The following is a 7,392-nucleotide window of genomic DNA, read 5'->3' as shown; positions in this document are numbered from 1 at the left end:
CTGAACTAAATTATTTTCGTTTTCAGCAATTCATAAAAAAACTTTTTTCTTAAGAACCATTGTTAACAGTCGCCCAGGGATACGTTGGTCAAAACACCATTAAACTTGAATGAATGCTTGTTTGGTGAAAATAAATTAAATTAAAAACTTCATTTTTACGTTTTAATACAATTAATTTTTTAGGCATGATATTTAGAGAATATAGAATAATACACAAGGCTCTAAAAAATTACTAGTTCAAACTAAGAATCTTGAAAAATGAATTTTATATTTTTATTTAAATATACTTAATTAAAATACTGTGAGGAATCTAAATTAAATATTATTGCAATAATAATAAAAATGATGTTTATTAAGTAAACTATGCATTGAATTCGTTTTGAAAGAATGTTAGGAGAAAAGTCAAAATTAAAATCAAATAATGATTATTAGTAATTTTGGTTTTACCGAATCATGTTAAGTCGGTATTAATTTAATCGTGAATATAAAAAATTTGTATTATTGTAATTTATGAATAATTCAAAATAAAATAAACAAAGTTTATATAATAGTAGTTTTACTATTCATGTCATGTATTATCATTGTAATAAAATATATTTAAATCGTTACGTTTGACAATAGTTATTATAATTAATTACATTATGAAACATAAGAATTTACATACAAAACTCATAGTTCATTGTTATTTGTTCAACCATTTTGAATAGTTGGTCAAAACTTCAAACTAACTTATTAAATACACATAATACTAAAGCACCTAAATAATAATACATTACATTACATAAAATATACAATGTTATTAGTATCGTATTTTAAATATCGTATTGAAATATTATTTATTAATTGTATGATTTCTGATATTATTCAAATTTAATTATTGTTATATCCAACTGGCTGACTGGAAATAAAGGCAAGTGATCGAAAGATAGTTTCTTCACAATCACTTTTATTTTAACTCATAATATTAGTTTAATTTTCAACGAATTACAACGGAATTCAATGCATATCTAGGTACAATGGTAGATATATTTAGAATGAGCTTTTTTGTTTTGAACAAAATGATCATTGATAAAATAATAATAACTGAAATACATTTTTGGTAAACTCGTCGAGCAAAAGCGCCACAACGCGTTGTTACTGATGCCATAGCAACCATTTTCTGTTTGTGTGTGGTACACGACCGAGATGCTAGAGGTCTGCGTCAGCTTCACCTGTCAGTCTTTTCGGAGTGTTTTGCCAAAAATGACCTAAAAGTCAAGAGGACCGTAAATTGTACATTTGATTAATTCATTACGTATCAGTAAGTTTATTTATTTATTAATAGATTTAATACGAATTTATTTTTAAGACACGTGTTATTTTATATTTATATAATATAATACACATTTAATATGTTATTCAGTTTCAAATTAAGGGTTTGATGAATTAAATATTTTATTTATCTTAGTAGAATTAACTAATTATTATCAGATGATAAAAATAAAATATAACTGTGATATTTAATTTGTTTTTGAACTAAATAAATAATTTATATTTTCATACTTAGGATTTAAATAATTTTTAAGTCCACAATTAAAATTTTTTTTTATTTTATAAACATAGCTATTTTTATATATTTTTTTAGCGATGACTACAATCAAATTAATATTAATATTAATATTACCTACTACAGAAAAATGTAATTAAAGGCTTAAATACCTTTACATTTTTCAATCAATAAAAATTAGTTGAACAAATATCTTACATGTAATTATAATTTATAACTTAAGTAGCATAAATCTGTCTACCATATTTTTCTAAATTATAAAATAAAATACGATTCTGAAAATACAGCTTTAAAAAAATTATTTACGGTTTTAAAATATTGTATAAATTTTATGGACATGCAAATAATGCATTCTTCGATAGTAACAATTTTTAGTTTTAAGAAATGGTAAGGAAGTTAAATTAAATAACCTGTTAAATGTATTATCTATACAATAATATAAAAAAAAATTAATACATCCACATAAAACCAATCTGTTATGCTTAGAATCTAGAATTTAAATTGATTGCAATTCATAGTTTTTCTAATATTATTATAGTTATTGTTACTGAAAATAATATATATTTATCATAATAAAAAGAACTACAGAATTTTCTTGAAAATATTTCTGTTTCTATCATTTTTATTATTATATGTTGTATGCACACTAGTTATTATACATGGTTAAATGCTTTAAAATAAATTCTGACTTTCTGATTAAAAAAACTATATTTGTCTGAGATTGTGCGATTGAACTTAGAGATAACAAATTTAATTTTAATAGATGTGATGCTCTATACAGTTCGCTTATTCGTGAACATAAACTTAATCTAACTGAATATGATAATAATTCCTTTTAAATTAAATTAGATAAGTATGTATTAGTAATGGCTAACGTTATACGATGTGACTAATCTGCTTCAGTCATATTTTCCCATGTACCAAAAATCCACATTTTACAAGGATTTTAAACAAATCATAAGAGCTGGGTCTTAACTTTTAAAGTCTAATCAGAGTTCGTTGTGATAATTATATTGTATTTTTTATTTATGGTATATTTTAAATAAGAAAATAATATCGGAAATATCGTGACAAATGACTGTACCGATCATCACAATATGCAGCAGAGCTATGTTAGACTTCAATTTGCGGTAGATGAAATATAATAAATGGTATTTTATTTATGTACTTTATGTTTATGGAATATTTTTCTTTATTTTTATTGATACTGTTTATCAATTTTTGCAGGGTTTTTAAAACTGTTGAACATTCAAAGTACAATATGTAACTTTTGAATGTACGTTAAAAAAATATATTATTTTATATAATATGTATAATATCACATATTTATTCTTAAACATTACATATTTGTACAAATTAAAATCAATTCATACCATAGAATTGATAAAGAGCTTAAAAACTAATATCGCATCCACAAGATGTAATATTTTGAATTTGAAGAGTTCTTTGATTTCATGTAATAATACAAAAGTATTTTTATAATATGCTTTTATTTTTTAATTTTTACTTTAAGTTGCATTTTTTTTTTAGAAAACAGTCTTTGGGGTAGTGAAAATACTTCTAAGATTTCGTTTGAGGTTTCCTTGTCAAACTATAATAAATGTCATTATTTAGTTCTTAACTTATTTGTATTCAGTTCACCAGATTTTGTTTTATTAAAAATAATCTAATGGTGCCATATAGCTCATTTATCATTTTTTATGACGTAAAGCGTTGAAGCTATGCACTAATGCACTACCTTTAACTTTAGGTCATTATAAATATACAATAAAGGTGACTGCAAGCTAAAACATACAAAAATAACATACAATCATAATATTTCTGCAGGACGTAAATATTATATATGTATATTAGGGTGACAATCGAATACATAGAAAAAAAAAATTTTAATATTTCTTTTTTCCCACCCACCTTAAATGTTTATTTTGATATAATATTTACTTTGTGAAAGTTATATTTCATTCGGTTGATATTTAGAGGTCGCGCAACACTTTTATTTTCCGAAGCTATTAATAGCATGGATATCGCAATTTCGCTCGCGTTATCGACGGTTACTCGCCGATTACACATCATTCGTAGTACACCGGTTCACACGTTAACATTGTTACAGTAATGATTATTATTTTGTCGTGAATCATACTCGTATATTTTATTGGTATCGTCTCGTATATGTTGTTCCGTCAATACGCAGAACGTCAGTAGCCAGTTCGTACGTTCAAGTTTCATTTGAGTTTTTTTATTCACTAAGTACTAAGTAGTATTACATTTGTATATAACATATTTTAGATATTAATATAATATGGCTAGCACTAGTAAAGATCGTGGAATTTGGTTAATTGGGGGGACACTTGAATCCATCACCGGCAGTAAACTTCCGTCTAATAAACAAATGCTTCACCGGTTTTTTCATTTGCACAAATACGAAAAAAAATCTATTCAATCTAGTGCTACAATTACAGCAAGAGAAGTTAGTGCTTTTTGGGAAAAAGCTAAAATTCCCACGCAAAAAGAATGCCACGTTATTGAAAAAATAAAAAAAATACACTGTAAGTGGCAGAGTATTAAAAAAAGTGCTTCACGACGAACATCAAAACAATTAGAAGCGGAATCTGTTTTCGTCAGTGACTTTAACAATTTATTTGATATTGCTCATAAAGATGCTTTGACTCTTATATCTATAAAAGAAGACAAAGAGTTTCTTCTTGCTCAGAGAGAGAAAGGAAGACGTGGAAGCATGGGTCCAATAGATACGAAACTTTCAAAAAAAGAAGAGCGAACCAAACAGCGACAGCTTCAAAATGAGTTGAGAATAAAAAAAGAGACTGAACGTTTAAAAAAAGACGAACAAATGTCAAATGTTCATGATAATAATATTGATTGTGATGATTCGCAATGCAGCAGTAGTGATAATGATGAGTTGTATTTACCCTCCAGCAAGAGGTTAAAAAAAAATAATAGTCCTACGAAGGTCAATACTTTATTTAATTCAACTATTGTAACTTCTAGAGTAGCATCTGCTCTAGATAGAACGAAAGTAAGTGATCGAAATGCAATGTATGTTTTATCAGCTACAGTACAATCATTAGGGCATAATATACACAATTTTACCCTTAATCGAGAGTCAATAAGACAAGCTCGTCGAGGATATCGAGAAAAAATCGCTGATGAAATAAAAACTTCATTTGTTACGACTATTCCATTGACAGTCCATTGGGACGGAAAATTACTTCCAGATTTAACTTTAAAAGATAAAGTTGATCGCCTAGCAGTTATAGTATCAGGGGATGGTATTATGAAATTACTTGGTGTGCCGAAAATTCCAAATGGAACGGGGGAAGCCCAAGCAACTGCTGTGTTTGAGTTACTTGAAGAATGGAATTTAATTGAACGCATTAATTGTATGTCCTTTGATACAACAGCAAGTAACAGTGGAGTAAAGGCCGGTGCGTGTGTACTTCTTGAAAAAAAAATGAAAAGAGACCTCCTCAGTTTAGCATGTCGACACCACATACTGGAACTTATTATTGAGAGTGTTTTTAATGCGGTAATGGGAGCTTCAAGTGGTCCTAATATCAAAATATTTCAACGATTTGCAGAAAAGTGGAACGAAATTGACGTAAACAAATACGAAAGTGGAATAATTGAAGATACAGTGGCTAGTAAATTAAATCCACAAAAATATGTTCTTGTCAAGTATATCAATGACCAGTTAGCGAAATTTCAGCCTAGAGATGACTACAAGGAATTGCTGCAACTTTCCCTAATATTCCTAGGAGATGAAACTGCTAAAGATTTTAAGATTCGTAGACCTGGCGCTTTACATCGAGCTAGATGGATGGCAAAGTTAATTTATAGCTTGAAAATTTTCTTATTTCGATCGCAGTTCAAACTAACTGCTAGAGAATTATTTGCACTTGAAGCCTTCAACGTTTTTGTCATTCAAGTTTATATTAAGTACTGGTATACTGCGTCTAGTGGAGAACTAGCTCCTTATAACGATCTTAATCTTTTAAAGGAACTCGATAACTATAAAAAATTAAATATAGTTATAGGCAACGCGGCTGCCAAAAGCTTCTCAAGACATTTATGGTACTTAAGTGAGACACTTATTGGATTAGCCTTTTTTGACAGCAAGGTTTCTTCTGAGATGAAAGTTAATATGGTTAAATCATTAGAGAAAAAAGGAGCTGACTTTCCTTTACGGCGTATTACAGTCGAGACGACTGCAGTTCAAACAGTACAATTGTCTGATTTTGTTTCTAAAAATAGCCTCATATTATTTACAGCCTTGGACATCCCCCAAGATTTCCTAAATCAGAATCCAGATACTTGGGAAAATAACAAAGATTTTATTGACGGTTGTAAAAGAGTTCAACATCTGAAAGTAGTTAACGATGCAGCTGAACGTGGTATTTCGTTGATTCAAACTTTCAATGGGATAATCACCAATCAAGAAGAACAAAAGCAGTATCTTTTGCAAGTAGTTGAACAACACCGACAGAAGTATCCAAATCCAAATAAATCTACAATCGATGATTGACATTTTGTGTGATGATTATTTTTTATGCAATATTATGATGACCTATAACTTTTTTATATTATTTTTAATTATTAATATATTTTTTTTTTATTCATACACTGAAATATCTATTATATTTTTAAAACAAGTTGCGCAACCAATAAAAATTGAAATTTTTTCTTGAAATTTTTTATGAACGTTGTTATTAGATGGATAAACAATTTAAGCTGGTGGGACTGTAAGAAATAATTTTTTTTTTTTTTATTGTCACCCTAATGTATATTGATATAATTGATAAAATCATAAAAAGTTTGTTTTTCTTTTAAAAACACAATTAAGTCTAAAATTTATCCTGCCTATATTATTATAAAATATGTGAGCTTTATGATTTCCTATAGAGGTACAATTTTTTTTAAAAATTTACATTAATATCAGTTAGGTTACGAAATATATTAATTATATGCTCACTAGAATTGTAAAAACAATGAGCATATGCATTTTGAATTAGTTTTTAAAAATTTCGTAGCAAAAGAAAATATAAAAAAAAAAATTGCTATTAATTTATAATTTATAGTTCATAAGAGAGAAAACAAATTTTTAGTAGAAATGAATTTATTATATTTACAATCTGACAGACAAAAATAATGTTCTAAAATCTAAATAAGAAGATTAATTATAAATGCATTTAAAAAAAGATTTAAAAATATTATTGTTTATGGTAAAATCAAACTCTTAGGTGATATTTTTAATCGGTCAGTAGTTAGAGATAACTCGTTCTGCGTAGTACAATCCTTAAAATATTCAATGACCTACACCATTTGAAGCGTACGAGACATTTGTACTTGTATAACTACCTATAATTACACTCTGTTGTGTTTTAGTCTAATTACTACACCTCCAATATCACTTTATTTAGTCCTAAACTTTGATACGGGTGTATTTAATTTACACCAAAATAGACCCAAAGTAAAAATATATTGTTCAAACTTGGCTAAATACAATTTTAATATACTCTAAAATAACGATACGTAATTTTCACCATATATAGTTGGATGATATCTACTTTTTAAATTGATAATTGCATCAAATCTAAAATTGATGTGTCGTAAACTCTAACTATAACAAGTGTACAATATTTTTCGATGATCGATGGCAAAATTCGAGTAACTATATTATCGTATTAAATTGTTATGACTCTATATTTCACATAATATAAAATATAATACAATGCAGATAAGTAATATGATTTATTAGAATACCCATTCGTATACCTATTGGCTGTTTAATATTACTTATATGTTGTATGGACCAATATTGATATATATAT

At 27.1% G+C, this 7,392-nt stretch overlaps 1 protein-coding gene across 3 annotated transcripts in view; it reads left to right on the top strand.

Annotated features, from left to right (window-relative positions):
* The first annotated feature begins 1,196 nt into the window (after positions 1-1,196).
* LOC111027220 (prolactin-releasing peptide receptor) overlaps positions 1,197-7,392 on the top strand; it is a 128,738-nt gene continuing 122,542 nt past the window's right edge. For all 3 annotated transcript variants that reach the window (XM_022305492.1, XM_022305491.1, XM_022305489.1), the window contains exon 1: positions 1,197-1,300. The gene's annotated coding sequence lies outside the window, so the exon portion shown is untranslated. The remainder of the gene's footprint in view (positions 1,301-7,392) is intronic.

This window comes from Myzus persicae, unplaced genomic scaffold, assembly GCF_001856785.1.
Source record: "Myzus persicae strain clone G006 unplaced genomic scaffold, MPER_G0061.0, whole genome shotgun sequence".
Lineage (NCBI taxonomy): Eukaryota > Metazoa > Arthropoda > Insecta > Hemiptera > Aphididae > Myzus > Myzus persicae.
The sequence above is the reverse complement of the archived record's forward strand: the minus strand, read 5'-3'. Positions and strand labels throughout refer to the sequence as shown.